This window comes from Nelusetta ayraudi, unplaced genomic scaffold (genome assembly GCF_046127955.1).
Source record: "Nelusetta ayraudi isolate G7.1 ecotype Tasmania unplaced genomic scaffold, CSIRO-AGI_Nayr_v1 ptg000048l, whole genome shotgun sequence".
NCBI lineage: Eukaryota > Metazoa > Chordata > Actinopteri > Tetraodontiformes > Monacanthidae > Nelusetta > Nelusetta ayraudi.
This window is the reverse complement of record NW_027466098.1, coordinates 11,693,595-11,714,309: the sequence shown is the minus strand read 5'-3', so window position 1 is coordinate 11,714,309 and position 20,715 is coordinate 11,693,595. Positions and strand designations below refer to the sequence as shown.

The 20,715-nt window shown below is 43.8% G+C and overlaps 2 protein-coding genes across 2 annotated transcripts in view; one reads left to right on the top strand and one right to left on the bottom strand.

The window, feature by feature from the left end:
- The window catches only part of dph1 (diphthamide biosynthesis 1), a 108,473-nt gene extending 104,899 nt beyond the window's left edge, over positions 1 to 3,574 (bottom strand). Inside the window, exons 1-2 of the mRNA XM_076036357.1 lie at positions 3,554 to 3,574; positions 2,425 to 2,503 (exon numbers count right to left, since the gene is read on the bottom strand). The gene's annotated coding sequence lies outside the window, so the exon portion shown is untranslated. The remainder of the gene's footprint in view (positions 1 to 2,424; positions 2,504 to 3,553) is intronic.
- Positions 1 to 20,715, top strand: part of rtn4rl1b (reticulon 4 receptor-like 1b) — a 136,505-nt gene that overhangs the window by 50,490 nt on the left and 65,300 nt on the right. The gene's annotated exons all lie outside the window — the stretch shown is intronic.

The following is a 20,715-nucleotide window of genomic DNA, read 5'->3' as shown; positions in this document are numbered from 1 at the left end:
GCACAATCCAAACAACTAACTGGATTCCTTGCCAATGCACAGTCATCCATTCTCTCTATGTAGTAATTACTAACCTTTACGATCACAATGACACAATACACAGAAACAAATGGGCAATTTGAGGCATCGTAATTCCGGGCAGAAGTGCTGATCAGCACCTTCTCTGTCGGGGAAGTGAACCAAGAACCGAGGTCTGGACTTTGGAGGAAGGAGTGAGGAATGTTGCTGGATTGAATCGCGTGAAATGCGAACTAGGACAATGCTAGGTGGGTGTGAATCTGCAGTGCGGAGGAATTAAAAAAAAAAAAAAAAATGTCACTGATGCGCACAAAGGCTCATCTTCAGAGGAAAAGTGCGTCCCATGATGTGTGAATGGGCTGATTAGGGCACGCTCCATTAAAGCTATTAATCACCATGTAATGTTGCTCACAGAAAAGCCCTGAAAGGACGGTTAAAGCAGAATTTTCACAGCTCAGGTCGGGACTCTTGTCAGCTGCTTCTCTTGCTGTGATCGTATCTAATCACATTAAACGCTCCACATCTCTGCCGTTTTCTTTGTTTGGGTTTTTTTTTTTTTTTTTTTTTTAAGAGGCGGAAGACGCAAGCAGACTTTGCAGCTTTCTGATGCATCGCTTTGAACTGCACTCCTCCAAATCCCCTAAATGCATATGCAGAGAAAAGTAAGCCACAGTTTATTATTTGCACCCAAGTGGGGCAGATAAGAGGCGGATAAAAGGCTCGGCTGCGTCCAACGCGTCGCCATCGACGTGATGGGCGGCCCAGAAGAAGCACGTGTGCATCCCTTCAGAGTTGCACCTTCAGACGTGAGGAGCTATTTATAGACGCAATCCCAGTTTCCCACCACCGCCCCCTACGCCCCCCGCTCTGACTATTCACTGAAGCAGATGTATGTTGTTGTTTTTTTTCTTCATGTTGCTGTAAATGCCTTGCGATGGGTGAGCTGACAAAGTGGATACAAATGACACGGCTGACTTTTCCGCCGGCGAACGCACTCAGAGGGAAGGATGCCAGGGCTACCTAAAGTCGTCGCTTGTCAGGGGAATGATGAATGATGCCATGCCACCTGTGTACAGCGCAGGAGTTTTTGGCCGAGTTGTCTTTTGATTTATGTCCTGTGTGTTCCTTAAACGGCGCTTTGTTGCGTTCCTCGGCATCATAAAAGCTGCATAATGAGGGCAGCGTGCGTGTGGCAGCTGCTGACATGGCACAAGGTCCTCTGGGGTGTGAAGAGTGAAAGTAAACGCGCTCATTGTTTATTTCAAACGGCATTAATAAGAGGCAGTGCCCCTGCTGGATCAAATCAGCGAAAGGATACCTCATCCTGTGAATTGTAAAATGTGAAATGTTGACCTTTTATTGTACCCATCAGGCCAATCAGGGGACGTCCTCCTTTAAATGTCAAAACACAGTGGTAGAATCCATCATCAAGAAGTATTAGCTGCTAGTAGGGCGAAAACCTTTTGGATGTACATCAAAATGCCTCGGTTTGTTGATTGCAAGCGGCCATGCGCATAATGTGAAATTTAAAGAATGTGGCCTCCCGCTGGTGATATAAGGGAATCTTATTTAAATGAGAAGGTCTTGTTTTACTGCCGCTGTTCAATCACCATTCATCAAAGCATGGTAGCAGTGTTGCATGCGACTGTTGACATTAAACATGGGATGTGACTGGAGGAACAGGCCCTTTTCAGTTTAACAGTTAGCACAATGCTGGCAAATTTACAACCATAAGTACGAGACCAGTTTTTTTTTTTTTTTTTACAGATTACCATTTCTTATTGTCATCGTTTTGACCGTGGCGTGAAGAGTTTAATACGCTAGCTAGCCTTTCGGTCAGGTTGTTTTTAGTTCATTTATTTTAAGTATGGATAAAGTGGAAATCATTCAACGTTCAATTTAAAGTTCGATTCTTCAGCCCAATGCAGTATGAGTCAGTGTCTAACTAAATGTGTTAAGCTGTGTAAGATGCAGTAGCATGTACTGTAATGGTGAAAAGGTATATTACAGCCAATGTTAATGCCAATGCCTGTTCTCTGGTGTCTCACTTCATCTCACGTCCTTCTTATACCAGCTTTGGTGTCAAGGTAAAAATCAGAAATCGATGAGAAGATCCACATTTTGGCCTACTATTAATATGAGGCAGCTACAAATGGCTGCTTTATACATGTCCTACCTGTTCTTTATTTAACAAACACAACTGTTTACTTGTAACATACATTTGTAAAAGTATTTGGTTCTACATCAAGCAAAGGATTTCATTTGCAAATGTAGCAGCCACTAAACATGAGAGCAAAAAACAGCAACCTCAAATGTACCGGCCACTGCATACTAATAGGAATTCCACCTTTGTGATTGTAATGATATGCGTGCCTACTAGTTTACAATCAATGAGCGTTGCCTCACCTGAGGGGTGGGGAATCAGTGGCTGCTTGTGTTGTGAGACACGCCGTCGGCGCCGGCATGGCAGCTGGTTAAAGTCACCCTGGGAAATCAGTGAGGGAGTGAGAAGTTGATGAGGCAAGTTGAAACAAAGCGGGCAGAGCAAAAAAGGTGAGAATCACCGCATATCATCGCAGACTGAGCGCTACGAATTGATGATGTGAAAGAGCATCAAGGAAGGATTTCTCCTCCAACAGTGTGAGATTTTGTGGTAATGAAAGGGAGAAGAGACGGGGTGATCAATCTAAATGCCACTAGCACAAAAAACACCAAATACAAAGGCAATACAACTCATCCCCGCTGTTGTTTTCCTCCACAATTTTGCACTAAAACAAAGCAGAGTGCGTCCAAATCAATACATACTAAAGACTGAAAACGAAATAAATACTAAAAACGGGCTCAATGGGCTTGTGTGCCAGTGAGAATGCTGCAGAGAGAGGGAGAGAGAGTTCTTTTGTGCTTTTTAGTAGAAGCCACACACCCAGTGCCTCAGGTACTGCTGGATCAGGTTTGGTTTTCCTCCTCGCACTAGAGGCTATTCACCCTTTCACTGACTTCAGAGGGCACTTCCACTGCATCAGTGTGTGGGTGGAGGTTTCACGGAATAAAAATAAATACATACAGGATATCACAGATTTTCAAGCACTACGCTCATTATGGCACACTAGCTGATCGACTCTGAAGAAAGTCTTAAATACCAGTTTAACATGGTAGATGATTATTGGTAGATGATTATTGTGGATACATTTTGGGATTTAAAATGTGATTTTTGGAAGTCGGCTTTACTGTCAACACGGACAGAACAAATTAGCGTGTTTTCTCTCTCTCTCCCTCTCTCTCTTTCTCTACCTATCTATTGCTCTATCTATCTCCATACATACTATACATATAAACATATACTGTATACATATATACATACACATAAACTTTTGCTTGCATCCTCTGCTAAACTGTCAACTTTATAAATACAATGAGCTTTGATAGCTTGAGGCGAAACACTTAATGAGCGCGGACCATTAGCACCTGTTCAGAATCGAAAACAGTTTAACTCACAGAGAAAAAACAAAACAAAAACGTGAATCCAAAAATGTACCTCCACTGAACCGCGTTAATCTGACCATTTGTATATATACATATATATATACACATATATATATTTATATATATATATGTGTATATATATACATAATTTATGTTTAAATTAATGGTTCATTTGATTTTGACAAACAATTTTCACTTTTAGACAGTTTAGACAGTTTAGATCACACGTTGGCAATTCTTTAAAGGATAATACTACTGTTTTTATTACAAGTATATTTTTACATCTATGTTTCCTTCTGCTATTACTTCATGCAATTATGTTACATACAGAGATACCAGTATGGGCTGCATACTGAAAAGATATGCAGCACATCTATTGAAAACACACAAGAGTTCTATTTTCATTACGACCTTCCAAACCTCTTTTTCCCCCTTTTTATGTATTTCTTTACCTGCAGGAATTATTTTTCAACAATGAAAGTCTGTCTCGCAGGGCTGCAGGTGAAAAGACTAGAAAATATTGTTCTTTAGTGCATTTCTTTAGAAGCCAGAAATCAAAAAGCAGACAAAACCACTTGGCTACTATATTCCCCAATCAGAACAAAAAAAAAACTAAAAAACTTTTGATTGAGGCAGCATCTTTAGGCTGAGGCAATCCATATACTGTAAATGTTTATACCTTCATTGCTGGAATGCCATAAACACTTTAAAAGGTTTTTCTTTTTTACAACCCAACAAAAACACCGGCGGACTCTCACTTGTGGGAATAGTGCAAAGCTTTGTTATATCTGCAGTGCCACCACTCATTTGTAATAGCTTTGCACCCTCCGGCAGGTGTGTGAGGCCAATCGTCCTTGTGGAGCTTTGCATGCAGAAAGCCACACCAACAGAAAGCTTTATGTCCTGATAGGATGATTAGCAAGGAACAAAGAGCGCTTTCCCTCAGACAATCTGACGCTTCAACGACTAATTCAGGAAAAGGTGAGCTGCCACACCAGTCACATGATACTGGTAGATAACTGGTCTGTCGCACATTGTGAAGGTCTTTGGTCCACAAGTGTATTCTATAATCTAAAATTGAATGACACCAAGGTAGAGCATAACCACAGTTATATAACCAAATCCCACACCCGCCAAGAATAACGAAAGGTTGCTGCCATTACATGTACAGTACATCCCAGCACATCTCTTAAAGAAATACTCCATCTGATCTTTAGCCAAAGAAAAACATGTTTCTGTTTGTGTTTTGTCCCTCAAGGGGAATGATTCAGTGTTTGGATTTCGAGCAAATGTGTCCAAATGTTGTGATGCGATTTTGTATTATGTTCATATATCCGATTGAAAGCAGCACGTTGTTGTCGTTGTTGAGAAGATGACATATATAAGGCTGCTGCTCAGACTGAAGGAACATTTTCAGTCTTATTTTACTGCTGACAAATGAGAGGTATGTTATTGGAAGAAGGGCACCAGTTCAGATTGCTAATCCAATGCTCTTCGTCTGTTCTTCTTACTCTACAAAAGTGACCAGTTATTTTGTACTTCAAGGAATGCGAATGTGTGACCGTGCATGTGAGTGTATGTTTTTATGTTTGTGTGTGTGCACATGAATATTACTGCGCACCATTTATTGTTGGAGTGGATTTTTGCTGACGGGACCGGACTGTTTATCGGCAAGTTAATTGTCCCCATCGTCCCCCTGCCTCATTCGTCCTTGCCTGACTCATATCTCCTCCAGAAATGTTTTGCAGGCGGTCATAACTTCAACAGACACTTCTACGACTCGGATGGATTTTTATTTTAAAAGGAAAAATATATGTACTGCTTTTTATGATGCTTGTCTCAGATCATTTAACAGTTTTTGTTTGGCGATCAATAAATACAAACGTAAATGGTCTCTACCTATATAGCTCTTTTGCAGCGTACCAGTCACTCAAGAGCACACATTACGGATCACATTCACTCAATTCCCGTCCCATTCATGCACTGACGGGTGGATGCTGCCGTCTAACTCGCCATTCAGAAACTAGACACGCACAGATACTGATGAATTGTCATCACAAGCAGTCGGGCTTTAGAGTCCTGTCCAAGGATATATCGACATGTGGACTCAGACAACTGGGCATCAAACCTGTGTGTGACCATTAAATGGTGCCACAGCTGCACCAAATCTGCATGTATTTCAGATTTGTTTGGGAGAGGAAGAAGTTTCATTCTTCATTGCCAACCTAAGCTGACCAATTACTAGTTTCGCTGTCATTGTACAATTGGACTGTTTTCCTGGATGTCTCATAAAATCAGAAAACGTCTCATTAGAGGTTGCCTTGTGCCGGTTCTCAGGTCTGGTCGTGACAAACAGGATGTGGAATATCTGAAATATTTGTGCAAGGAGACACTCCAGCAACGTGGAGGTTAAATGGATGTTGTGTTGAGACATTAGAAATTCAAGACATAGTTAATGTGAGTTGGCCACTGGCGTAAACAAATCTATGTACTCAAGGTCAGAAGTCAGACTTCCGCTGTGTCTGAGCAGCAGGAACTTTTATGTTTTCTCAAGCCTGAACTAATTCTAGTGCTAATGCGCGTCAATACTTTTTTCACATGAAAATATCTTCTCATTCTGGTTACAATTCAGAGAGAAGGAAAAAAATGAGACACGGACGGAAAACGTTTGAATGTGCTCCTCCTTTTCTTTTAAATCCACTAATCTGCATTCATACCCTTAATATAATGCATTTTCTGTTCCCTCCTCTATGACTGCAGGCCTAAAAGAATGAGCATTTGCTGATTTGTATTCAAATGTGTCTTCTTGTTCTTGAAAAATACTTTTGCTACTTTGCCTTTTTCTTTTATTATTACAATTACACCGTCAGGTCTAGCATTGTAGTTGTTATTATCTCACAGGCAGAAAAATAAATAAATAAATGAAGCAATAATTTGCAATGAAAAAAAAAACAAAACTCTGATGGGTTCGTGGCCTTTGGTGTTTGAATATTGTTTGAATATTTTTGAATGTTTTTCTCTGCATTGTTCGAACAGATTCCTACATGAGAAAAAATACTTCATTTCCCCAATTAAGCCCCTATCCTGGTCAACATCTTGACCCTGCAAAGCTAACAGCGGCTTGCTTCATTATTTTTTTTGTGCATTCTCTTTAGTCGTACAATGCTTTTCTTGTATGTCATGAAAAAAACTAAATATTAACTTGAAACCGAACGCTGGCTTTGCTTTCCAGGACATAAGTACTCTTTTCATCTTTATCAACACATATCTATCTGAGTCGGGCGATGTCGCGGCGCTGCTCAAGTGGATAGAGTCACACGCTGTACACTCTTTGTCCACTCGCTTCTCCCGATCTCCTAGCAGATGGAAACCTCAGCCCTGCTGACCTCACAGATGTATTTTGTGACAGTTTCAATGCTCCCCCCCACCCCACCCCCACCCCCACCCCCCGCAAAGACGGAGGGAGATCCAAGGCCTCGCCCACAGTCCTTGATGGTTGCAGTGTAGGGAATGGTGTTCAAGGCAGAAGAAGGAGAATCAAGCAGAATCAAGGGCTCCTCCAAGTTAATCACACTGCAGTCCAGCTACTCAGCACACTATATAATTTAACCATCTACAGCTCTCTCTGCTCTTGGTGTACGTGCGTGCGTTTGTTTGTGTGTATTTTATCATCCTTTTTTTCCCCTCCGCGGCTGATCCACTCGAAAACGTGTACCCAGTTTATGCTTTGAGTTACACTTGGCAGGGTGACTTTCCATGTTGCCACCCTCCTTACACAGGATTACGCTGCGGGGCCGGCCTCTTTGGAGCTCAGTCTCTGTGTCTTCATAGCCAGGCGGTGTTGCTGCAGCAGGACATTCAGCTGGCTCTCCTTTGGCCAGCCTTTGGCTTTGATGAGGCGCTGTAGGACTGGATGTTGAGCTCCGTATGGAACCTCTTTCCACTATAGCTGACACAGCCACGCACACACACACAAAACAACAACAACAACAACAACAGCAAAGGCAGATTTAATCTTACGGTTGGTTTTGCATAAATAAGGATGTGCTGTCATAGAAAAAGGATGGATGATTATGTCACAATATTTCCTGGACACACTAATAGCAAATGCCAAAAATGCGTGCTTCCCTACAACAATGAAGTGGACGACAGCTTTAATTGAACAGTTTTGTCAAAATACAGAATGCGTGAAAACAGCCAAGTAGTAAGTGCCACGGAAAGGTCTTTGCCAGGTTAATGATATGAATGAACAACATTTCCAGTGCTCCTTATCAAAATGTGTTAATAATGCAGATTTCTTTTTTGGACTGTGAAACTGTCACTGAAGTTCATCTCACACCAAGAGTATCAAAAATGTATATTTTACTTCTGTATTTCCTTTTTAGTGACCCATATGTGTTCCGCATGTATAACAGATCTATTCTTTTAGAGAAACTTTTCTTAAATTAGCTTTTTAATGAACGCTGTCAAGTTTGCTCAACTGATTTCAGGATTTCCAGGTGAGTGCAACTGTGTAGTTTCTGATTCAGTTTGAACTTTTCATGCTTTCACATCGTCTCGTATAGTCACATCTGATGCGCATTAAGTAGGAAAATCGTGATTTTACATTCTTAGGGTCTTTGCTCCAGAGCCAATAATGCAAGTCAGACTGCCAAAGCTCCTCTTTCCGTCACATACTGGTCCCGTTTTGGTCCCGGCCTTTTCTTTTTTTCCGCATATGCATGCAAAAAAAGGGGGAAAAAAAGATTGAGAGGACAGCTCAAACACAATGCCAAGGATATGCTGAATTAATGATGCAAGAAACTTTGGCCCGAGCTGCAGGCCCACCACAGTGGACGCATCACAGACAGATTGTCACATGTCGACCCAGCCTCCGTATCCGTGGCTTGACAAACGGCTGTCATTTCTCACACCGCGGCGAGTGAGGCGGGCCTGGCGGCTTATCGGGCAACGCAGGCTTTTCATTTGACTGAATTAATCCCCCCACCCGTTGCCTTTTGTTTTGCAACGTGCTCACATAATAATTTGTTCACAATGGAGTGTGTGTCGTGGTAAGCGGATGCCCTGTCATTGTCATTCTGCTGCAGTCAGAGCACATACTTAACAAGCAAAAGCTCATTAGATTAATTTTGTTTCTTACCCCATCCCTCCTTTTTTTTTTCTCTTTCTCATTCAAGCACGCCACTCGCTTCCAATCCAAATGTGAAATGTGAAGCTGGAGTGATGCAGCGTATCACGGCTTTTGTGCTGACACCGTGTCACAGACGACAATGGCATTACGCAAAAGATTATGTCGTTGAGTCATTTGTTGCCATCGCGGAGCACTCTGATTTTTTTTTTTCCCCAGCAGTTGTACAAGTGGCTGTGTGGATTTTCAACTCCTAATCTATCCCCTCATTGTTGTATCCTTTAATCCAACCATCTTCTACTTAGCATTATTCCAACAGCTGGGGAGGCGACCCCAATGTTGCATCCTAAACAAACTTCTACTTTCCTCCCCTAGCGTGTGTGTGCGCGTGTGTCCTTGTGTTATCGTGCTGGGTGAGGTCAGTCAGCTCGCGGGGAAACTTAATCACTGCCTTTCAATTCTCCGCTCATTCACTGCACCTCATAAGCATAAATGACCGACAGCGGAAAATGAGAAAGCCTTGATCACGTTTTTCCCTCCACATGTAACACCTGCGGTAAGTGCTGCCGACGCCCCTCATTAATCATACCATTCTTCTCGACGGTGACACATGAGTAGGGCTTTGATGGCATGGATCCCACCGTCAATGGAATGGAGACGCAGGAAAAAAAAATCACACTTGAGCACTTCACCTCATGATGTTCAGCAGCAAAATTGGAAGGAATGCCTAAACATCCTCTACAGAACTTCTATCTTCTGCTTCATCCGGATAAGATGTCCAATGTGTTTCACAAATCTACATTCTAGCAGGTCGCGAGCAAATTCCCATGACTCGCCTATCATCTGTAATAGGCTTATGGTAAAAGCTGGTCCACTTTGTAAAGTATGGATCGTCATGGAAGGATTATGAAATCATGGTCTCCTGCATACAAAGCCGTTCCTGCACCTCCACTGACCTGGAGCGCTTGAGAGTTGTGCAGCAAGGCTAGCATAAATACAGCAAGGCCAACCCTTGTTTTAATTGACCTTACGAACAAGTCAGTCAAGTTATTTTAAAGCCATTTTGTTGAATATTTTTCATTATTTGTGATCCCCGCATCACAACAAATCTTAATTCTGCAATATGAGCCTACAAGTTAAAACGCTTAACCAATTTTAACCAATTTCCCTGAGGGAACTCTCCCAAGGGATCAATAAAGTATAACTGATGTTGAAAGTTTTGTACTTTAATGTTTAATGTTATCAAAGCAAACAAACTTGCACTTGTGGTGCCAAACACAGATTGGGAGCTTTACCTGTCCATCAAGCCTGTACTCGTCTGAGACCATCTGCCTTCCTGTGGGTGGCCAGTGTAGCCTTTGGTCCCTTGTTCTGAACCCTTAAGTGCCTGTCAAGGATCAAGTCTGGGGCAGCAGGACTATCTTGATGTGAATCTATATGGCCACTGTCACCTTTTCCCTCTTGGCTCTGTGCCTTTCGGGCTCGAGCATCGACCGGAGGCCTGTGGACTCTCCCTGAAGCCGGCCGCCCTGTGTGTCTCCCCGCCGGCTCTTTTATTGCTGCAGTAATATACACTATAATCCACTTCCAATTGGATTGGATCTTTTCGAGCTCTCCTTCCTGTCACAGGCTTTCCAATCAGACACCCGAAACAACTTATTTTGTACTTTCTCTCGCCACAGAGGAGCAGTGAGCCTATCTGGAGACATTCAACCTCTCACCACGATCAGTTTTATCCTCTCAGCTGCTGACCATGTTTTGTGGCCAGTAACTAAGGTGCAGCTGAGATCACCGCCGGGATTTAGAGGCCCCGCTCTCAAGTCCTTTTCCTCACCGCGGAGCACCGGTCACCCAACTCATCAAATGCTCAGTTTTACCCTCAATCATGAACACAAGGCACCAAGGTAGCCGACCCGCTCCCCCTTTGTGGAAAGATGAAGACCGTCGCTTGCCTCTGTGTGCAAATCAGCAGCGTAGCCTCAAAGTTTCCAAAAGCTATTTGCAGACTCTGCCCTGCTTTTATTACGTGCAGCTGTGCGCTGCTGATCGTGATTGCTGCCACACCTAATGTTACACAGTTGTGCACACTAATATAGTGGAGCTTCTGGAATTTCTCCTCAGAGGGAAGAGAGAGCTGAGTTGCGTACTGATGTATCCTGTAATTGAAATTAACAATCTCACACGCACGCAGACTCGAAGAATTACATTCTAATTGCCTCTCTCATTAAAAAACATGTGTTGGGTCCTGGTGATCAGCACCAGGTTCTGTTTTAAATTGAATCATACATACAGTACCGGGTATCATTCGTTTTTGTCAGGACATTTGGCGGCTACACTGCGGGAGCGAGATAGCGCTGCCCGGTGGCGCGGCGTATCGTTTACATGAGTAAGTTTCATTATGGAGCTTCTCGCTCCTCCGAGCTTCACTTCCACTCAGGGTCCAGCCTTCCTCGTCCATTGTGGCTTGATTGCTAAAAAATTTAATTACGTCCTGGATTGGATTATCCATAGCACCTTTAGCCTTTGCACTTTGTTCAGGTTAAGATGTGCTAAGTCTTGAGAGAGGTGAAAAAAAAATTAGACATTAAACAAGAACAATTGGTGTGTTGCACACGCATCTGTGCAGCGATTGTACTCAACCACATTTTGCATTCAAACACTTAAGTGAAGACGATATGAATGTTTTATAGATATTGAGCATTTTAGCTCTGCAACTTTGAACTGAAAAATAAATAAATGTGCTTCATGTTAGACCTTGTCCTCAGCTACAATGTCAAATTACTGTTTCAAGCTGTTGTCTATATCCGATAAGCAAGAAAAACCAATGCTTTGTTTGCAAATAGCACTCACAGGATTTACAGCACTCGTACAGCAGAACAATCTGTATGATTGTTTTGCCAAAATATTTTTTTACATAATTTTCAGTGCTTGCAGTGTATATGTACAACTGAGACCCTTGTTAAAGTAATATTCTTCACAAACACCGAATTTAAGTCCAATTTACCTAAATTTAGTTTTGCACCAACTCCCGACAGAAGAAAAAAATGAGCCTCGCTGACTCATCAGCGGGCTTGGCGGTCCAGATAGTGGCACAAATCAGGGAGACAATTTCATGGCTTGAAGGGAGACGTACCCTGCAGAGTGACAAATCAGGCTTTTGATGATGAGGCATTTGGGTTTTTTTTTTCTTTTTCTTCTTCTTCTTTCATTTCAAAAATAGACGCCTTTTCTTTTATGTCTATACCATATTTTTTGCTGACACAGAAGACAGGCACATTTGCAATCTGGCTACGGAGGAACAGAGTGTGTTGACACTCATTAAAACTTACACAAGTCTCACGTGTCTGAGGTCTCGAAGCTTTATTTGTCACATAGGAAAAGGTATGATAATAATTGCTGTCTTTGATAGGACATGACGCATTGCATCGTTATGGAAATGTAGATTTGAGTTGTGGCGAAAAAAGTATTCGCTTTTTGGTCCCAAATAATTACAAATATGTTTCATTTAAAAATCACGGAATGACATATCTTGTGACCTGGTTTTTACAGTTTATGGTTTACAGACAAACTTGTGGTTTCAAGAAAGCAGCATTGGAAGGATACTGTAGCATGTGTACGCTGCCAACTGCAGGTGTAGCCTCAGCCAAGGGACACTTTGACAAAACAAACACGCAAATGCCAGCAGCAACACTTCTGGAATGAGGGGGGAGGATTTCTTTGTTATGTATCCTTCATGGAATAATTAAATGTGACGGAATGTGATGTCGGTATTTAATAGTGCAAAGTCGCTGTAGTATAAATTCAACCAGATTGAACAAAAAAAAATGGCGAAGAAAATAAACATCACAACCCTGTTAAAAGAATAACAGGAAGAGAAAATAAATGGGCGATACTGATATTAATGATGTAAGTACACGGGGACGTGTGTATTGGGGAATATATGCGTATTATGGATACTTCCCCTAATGAGGAAGCCAAACTCCCGCGTGTAAATGCAGCCAATGATGTGGTGCTTAGTTAATGGCTCAGTGTTTATCAAGACGGCGGGACATTGAGCCGCTGTGGCCTCTTGGGCTCTAAAGGTTCACCCACTGCTCTGCTGAAAGCAAGGACGGCTGAGATGCCACGTTGGTACATGGCTGTGTTCAGCCGGGCACAAAGGAACAGCGCATACTGTCGGTCCTTGAACAAAGAGGCTTCCAGTTCTTCCTTTTTCCTTTATTTCAAGCCGTCTTGCACGCGCTGCGTGTGCCATGTCCAACTATTTTTAGTGAAAGGGCTCCCTTTGTGTCGTCGCCTTTCACATACTGCACTGTGCACCTGACGTGCGGTTGATCTATGGATGGTGCGAATGTTGTTAGGGAGCGAGAAAAGACAGCGCGGGGAGTATGGTGACGTTTTGTGTTGATGTATGATGCTGGATGAATTGCCTCTTATTTTACTCCACGGTCAAGTCCACTGGTTTTGTAAGAAGTTCATCTTGGAAAACAAAAATAAAGATAAAAAGCTGGTGGAGATTTTACAGCTGCTGATTTAACAAAAACTAAAAAAAAATGACTAAACGAAACAACATAACCCGGATGACACTGCAATTTCGCTCTGCGAAGCTGCGCCGCGGTGCCGAGGAGAGTCTGATGTCTCTTTAGCGCGCCTGTCACTCAGTCTGGAGTGTGAATAACAAAGAGCACCAAAGTATATGACAAGGTGGGAGCCGTCGCTCGGCTGCGTCGCTCTTAAATTACTTTCGGTTCGCAATCACACAAGGCGAGCTTCGGATGGCGTCGTTCCTTCGCCCCTTCTTCCTTTCGTCGGCCTCCTCCATCTGTCCGCTTTACGTACGCCAGCGTTCTATGATCCCATTTTGCGGCGTGGGAAAAAAAACAAAACATATTTACCTTTTCCTCCGTTTCCTCCGTCGCAGAGACGGTCGTCTCGTCATAATTTCCTCTCTTGCCTCTCTTCCGCCCCTTTACATCTGTTACTCTCTGCATCCTGCCATTTGAATTCTGCTCACATTGGCCCGTGCTAATTAGAGTGAGGCAGGGGGAAAAAAATAAAAAAAAACAAAGGCCTCTCCTGTTCTGATTTTGTTTTTCCTCGCTTCCCTCCACATGTTCGCTCCCTCCTTTCAGCACCTCTCGATTTTCCCTCCCGTCACCTCCTCCTCATACTCCTCCTCCTCTTCCCTTGCACTCCAGTCAGCTGGATCACAGGCAGATAGCGCTAATTGATTTGTTAAAACCCACTTGAATTCTCATGGCAATTTGGGGACTTTAGGCGGTAAAATCGAAACCACCCCATCCAAGAAAATACAGTATTTTTTTCCATGTGGCGGTCGCAGCTGTGCCGCAGGAACTCCTCCCTGTTTTGTTCCTTTCTATACCAGACACTGGTGCACCTGGCGGATTGTGAGTTGGTTCTGTGATGAATTTTCACTCATCAATTATTTATTTGTTCTGGAGTTGGCCAGACTGCTCATCTTCTGTCTCGTTTTAGCTATACATATCTGGACCCTTCATGCGTGTTGCTAATAACAAACAACTCAATAGGTAAGTTGCGCACGACCTCATGACACCGCTTGCAAATGATCAGGTTACGGGTTCCGGGGGCAAATTCAAACTGTGTTTGCGCATCGCCGCCAGATCCGCTCAACTCCCTGTCCTGTAGTTTTTTTCCTTCCCTGTGTTTCATCTATCTGTCTTTTGTGTGTGTCTGTGCCCTGTGCATTCTCCCTCTGCTGCCGAGGATGATCAATATTTCAGCAAAGTGTCATTACGGCTCCAGACCTGTTTATTCCCCATGTCTCCATCAAGGACTCCAGTTGGGCTGCCCCTGCTGCGCCTGCTCTTGCAGAATGCGTATGCATACACATGCTCATGCACATGCACGGCTGCCAACAAATGAGGACGGACTCACTTGTGCACGCGTGCACAAGTGCACACGTGCACGCAGAAACGCAGACATAAATAAAGATGGAATATCCACTTCCTCCCACTGTACAAAAATGAAGCTCCAACCCCTGCCAGAGGTATTTGATGTGTGTGTGTATGTGTGTGCACGCGCGTGTGTGTCGTGACGAGCCAGCAGGTTTTCCGCCTGTGCACCTGCCCACACACTCATCAGCAGGGCTCAGCTGTTTTGATTCCTCAGCCCATTTCCATACTATCGAAATACTTTATCAAAGGAAAAAAAAACATAAAAAAATAAACACCTGAGCAATACAAAACCAGCCTAATTTATCCGAGAAACTAAACTTTGATGCAGCCTGTTCTTGGGGTTGTTTTTGTCACACGGTCACAGCCCTCCTTGCTCTGTGTAAATGCATGACATTAACTTTCTCCTTGCTAAAACAGGAAAGTAGCCACGTTTAAGCCAAACAGATTAGATCCATGCAGCATCGAGATTTGGACACCAAACAGTATTAAATGAGCCCGTGAGACTATTGAAACACACATGGCACAAGCTTAAACATATCGCTTAGCATGTTTCTCTTGTAAGTAAGTGGGATTAAAGTAATTTACTTTCAAACCAGTCCTGAAATGGATCAAGTTTCAGTTCCGAACTGACACTTCTGGTTGCACTAATGCATCTTCCATCGTCATACCCAATCAACAACACATGCTTTAAAGTACCAACTGTTTCACTACCTCAGCGAACACAGCTGGGTCAACAACCCGCTCTCCACAACTCTCCAAATTACCCATCTGCCTCAGCCCCCGTCTGGCTACCCCGGCAACTTCTGCTCATTTATAACGGAGCCTTACATGACAGGTAGCGGCGCGAGCGCGCTCAGACGTTCCCCTGCACACATACCATTAAAATCTCCAGTAAGCGGGAGCCCAGCGCTCCTCACATGCGTGTCTGTCCTGCTGGTGGCTCCCCGGCGGCGGAGGGGGCTGGTTCTCCCTCAAAGCCCACCACCTGCTGCCTCGCACCCATCCTGATCACTCACCATTAATAGGAAAATTCAATCAGCAGGCCATCACAGGCGGCTAAGCTCCCCACTTCCTGCGAGAATGAGCTAAAGTAAAGAGGGAAATTAATTGGACCCGTGCAGAATCCGAACTGCAGAGGTCGCATTTGGCAGCCAAAGGCGTTTCCAAATCGCTGCACATTTCCCGCACGCGGGCAGTTATGCACTCCGAGCTTCAATTGTTTAGTGCAGATGTGTGCGATTTAACAGAGCGGCTGAACCCGCTCCGCGCCGAGCGGAGCAGGGAAATGTGTTATTTTGCTAAAGAAAACAGATCTGCTGGTGTCTTTTCATGCTTGCCTAGATTTGGTTGTTCAGAGGCTTACCCCTAATGATCTGCATCAGATTAGGCAGATAAATCATTAAACACAGTTGTTTGTTGTCACGCTCAAATTGACCTTCTTAGCCACGCGCTGAGGTGTGAATGATCTTTTTGCTCAAATGTTCACTTTCAGCGTGGCACTCTCAGTTCCCCTCCATTCAAACCCCCTTATCCCCGCTCTGCTCCCGCTGATCCACCGCCGGCCGTCACGTTGAGTCTCCTCTGCCTCGGCTCAGCCCTCCTCCGTGTCTGCATTAATTGAAATTGCCACACTTCATTAGGGCCATTTTGCACAGGTAGAGGATTTCATGTTCATTTTCTCTATATCTCATTGCCGTTCAAAGCAACCTCTCCTGACACCCAGACAACCCCGCCTCCACCTCGACAGTGACATCCCATGATGATTTGCATTCTCTTGTCTTTTTTTTTTCTTTTTTTTTTGGATTCTGTGCCACAAACCTTTTCATTGGCTTATAGCTCAGACCGAATGTGAAAAAATTACTTTAATCGTTGCGTGCTCATTAGCGAGAAAATGGGGCAGAGACTGCAATTTTCTGATTTAAAGACCCACTGTCATTGCAATTAGCACCAGTTCTTGAGCCTTTTTTGGGGCTTTTCGCGGGATAAAGTGGAGAAAAAAAAAATGTTATTGTGAAACGGCTGTAATGAAGCATTTAAATGCTTTTCTGATTCTTGATTCAGATTTTCCCTCTTTGTTGAAGTGTGAGCCAGTTCTCAAGATGAATTAACCATTTCAAAAAGGCTTGGCTTTCAAATTTAAGTCTGCAATTGCGACTCGACCAGGTTCCGCACGTCCCCGAGCGAGCCATTGGCAGAGCTCAAAGTTAAACTTGAGGCCCATTCCAACTGGAAGTCAAACACTTTGTGACGCAGGACTCATTGGAATGCTTGAGTGACTCCGAGCAATACCGAGGCAAGAAAAGCAGCGCTGGAAAAAAATCAATAAATGCATTTCTAAAAACAGATGGGTCTCTCGGACAGAAGGGGAAATAGCACAGGGGGAATGTTGATGAGTGGCTGTTGCTGTAACTTGGCCTCAGGATTGGACAATAATTATTACATTTCCATGTGCGTGTCAGGTTTGGGCAGAAACGTGCTGGAGGAACCATGACAGCAAATCATGCACCGTTTAACTAGGGAAGTTAATGGCTGTGTCGCGGCCCAGTGCACGTCGCGGTGGCCTGCGAAAGGTGCTCTTTGGATGACAAGTGGTCTTGTTATCCTGTGAATGTTTGCACACAGATGATAGCAGTTGGGAGCTCATTGCTTGCCAACCACACCATTTCTCTCACCCATTTCAAGACGATTTGAAAACATCTCAGGGTTTTCTAAAGGTCAAAGTCGGCATGTCTGCTTCATAGCAACAAAAAAAGAAAGACTAAGGTGTATTATCTTAAAAATCATTACATTTGCTTATTTAATTTTTCTTAAAAACTACATAATATTGGGCTCAATTTAACCACCTCACTTTGCATTTTCTTGATTCAATATTTGCGTCTTTAGTTTGATACAATGCTTCCAGGGTTTACTATTGTCCCATTTTTGGAAAGACTGTTGTTTTTTTTTATTCAAACTCCTTTTGTCTGAGCAAATCAAAGTAAATCAATCCTCACACTCTGCAGCCTGATTGTCTGGTCACAACCTCAGTGCGACTGGCAGTTTGCGCAGCACTCCACCAGCCCCCACACTTGTCTAAAAGCTGTCCGAAAGCTCAAAAGCAAGTTTGATTATAGGAAAACAATGCTAAAAAAGCAAATGCATAGCTCATTGTTTCTCTCTGCAACTCTGCAATGGCAACCAGATGGGTTTTTTTCCCGCTGTTTGGCACATAATGAGGAAAAAATGGAAGCTACAACCTGAATTTGCAAGAACTTGCTTCAAAATACCAACATTTTGGTCATTTTGTGGATTTTCAGATATCGCCACAACCTGTAAACTTGTAAATGCAAGTAATGACATGAAGTTGATATTCAAACCATTTGGAAAAAAAAATGAAGGGATGAAGCTAAAACATTACGTCAGCTGAGCCTAATTGTGAGTGATATATTTTCTGCTAAAAAAAAAAACCCTCCAATATCTTTTCTTGAATTTACTAGTTTGCTTAACATCCTTTCATCCCAGAGGAATATCTCCCCATCTATCAGCTGTTCATTAAATATGACATGGTTTTTTGTCGCGGGTGTTTATCACTTCTCCGCGCGACAAGGTTGGATGTGCTCCGTTGGCACGCTAAGTGGAGTGTGAATAACAACCTGATCAACGTCTCACCCTTTTAAACAGCAAATCCAATGCTCATCACAGGACTTATTGACTCAAGAAGTAGAAGCGAATGAGCTCGCCAATGGAGCAAAGTCAAGTACATCCGGCAGATGATAATTATTAGATTAACAACGGGCCCCAACGTGTTGAGCAGCAATCACTTAAAAGGTTAATTAAAGCCACTCTAAAATGAAAAGGCATAATTGCGCTCCAGGATGCTCTGTTCCATTATGCTTTGCAAAACTCAACATATTTATTCAGAGGAAGCAATTATACGGGACTGGCAATACAATATATAATAAATACTAGGTGCAACCTCTCTCTCTCCATTATGAAAGATGTGACTATAAAGGGGCACGGCAAGGTGAAAGGAAATCTCAAAAGCAAGTCTCAGATCATTTACGCTCGGCGGCTGCTCGCAGTACTGCGAGTGCACCCGAGGGATTTTTCGACTCCATCAAAACAAACAGCATCAGCTGCAAACAGGGCGGCGGCTCCTGCTGTGTACTATAGCATGTCGTCGGCTGGCAGAGCCTAAACGTTGTAAACGGGTGCCTTCTGAAGTTGAAAAAGCCGTGACGAACGATTTCACCCTTATTGGTGTTTTTCTCCCCTCAATGTAAACATGGGAGGGCTGCTCCTAAGGAACATTCCTGATAGGAAATAAGGGAAAAAAAAATAAACCCGGTTTAGGCCTGGAGTGTGTTGTTGAAAAGAGGAAAGAGAGAGAGAGAGACCTGTTTGAGGTAAATCTTCAGACAGCTGTCAGACAGTCTGGAGCGGCCTTGATGTTCGTCGGGATTTGGTGAGACGAGTCCGAGAAGGGAGCAAAGAGCAGCGGCGGTCAAAAGTGCATTTTTACACCCTCGACACGACGTGCTCCTCGCGGCTCCCAGCTCTCCCCGTTCCGACGGCGTCACTGACTCACATTCACGCATAACGGCCCCGGCAACAAAAAAAAAATTCACTCCGTGTGCCGAGCCGAGCTGTTCCGTCGCCACGGCAGACAAACAAACAGCTCAAGGGTTGTTTTTTTTTTTTCTTCTTCTTCTTCTTCTTCTTTTCGCGACAGAACCACAGAGCTCCAGCCAAGCCCGGCCGTCCAGCTGCTGTCTCTTGTTCCTCTCTCTCGCACTCTTTTTTTTTTTTACCAGCTCAGGGTTTGGCTCCGACCCAGCTCCGGAGCCACCTCGCCTTGACGGTTAAAGCCCTGAAAGATTGATGAGCAGTCAGAGCGCGCAGTCGTCTCGCAGGTGCTGCCGAGCGCTAATGGCTCCTCCAGACGCACACTGACCCGGACCCGTCTCGTCCTGACTCAACAGTCGCCCTCCCGAGATCGTTCAAGTCTTCCCGTTCGCCCCGCCTTATGGACGCCACCTTTTCCACCATGTGTTTCACAACATCCTTCAGAACCCGGCTCCCCAGTCCCCCCTCCCACACCCTTCCAGGGGATCTGAACAGACTTTAACACCGATTAACCCCAATCCAGCCGGTGCAGAGGTGATGGCGGATGGTTGAAAATGTCAGCTGTAAAACTGTACATGCAGGGAATAAATTAGGCCTGATGGTATTTAAGCAATGGTGCACAAGGGGAATGGAAGGGGTTTTTTTTTGCACAATGGAACAAGAGAGAAGATGATCTGTTTGTTAAACCATTTCTTTGGCCGAGCTGAGGCAAGTGGTCGCTCACAGGGCCGGGCCGACTGTCGGTGATCTGAAACGTATTTTTCTGGAATCTGTGCTGCAAAAACACAGTCTCTTATTAATTTTCGATGCGACCCCTGTGGTTCGATGTGGCCGACCGAGACAGCTGCTGCAGGAGTTCTCTGTCTCGCTTCTGCTTGGTCTCCATATTAGGGACTTCAGTCAACCCTCGCCGCAGTCAGTGCCCAGCTGCCAATCACACCCCCAGGAAATCAGATAGCAGCACAAAAACAGAAGTTGGCTAGATTTGGTCCGAATAAGTAACACTTTGATACAAGATACAAGATCAGAATACATGAAGTGATACAAGAAGTGAGACTTGAGGTTGGAAGTAATACCGCAGTTGCTCTGTACCAGCACTTGTGGCAGGCCCTTTGTAGAATCTTCCTGCTTCACTGCAACTAAATGTTTCCCACCCTTTTTCAGCTGCAGTTGTATTTATAGACTGTAAGTCGCCAGCGCACTTGTTTACAAGGCCCTGGATTTAAGCTTATGCTGCAAAAGTTTTATTTGCGTCCTCGTGTAGTGTTGTTTACGCTTCGGTTGCAAGATGAAGCAGCATGAGAACATTTTCGTAATCCTCTCCAATAAGGAATGTGAATTATCGTGTCCAATTGCGTCACTAAATCGGACATGTTTGTGCTTTTTGCAGCGGTACAGTTGCCCTACATTTACGACCCTGTCCAGCTGCAATCCAACATAAAAAAAAAAACATGCACAATGTTTAATGTAAAAAGCATGCCACATTAAACATTGTTCGAGACAGCAGGGAAATGAGTGAGGGGTCAATTTTCTTACCAGACTTGA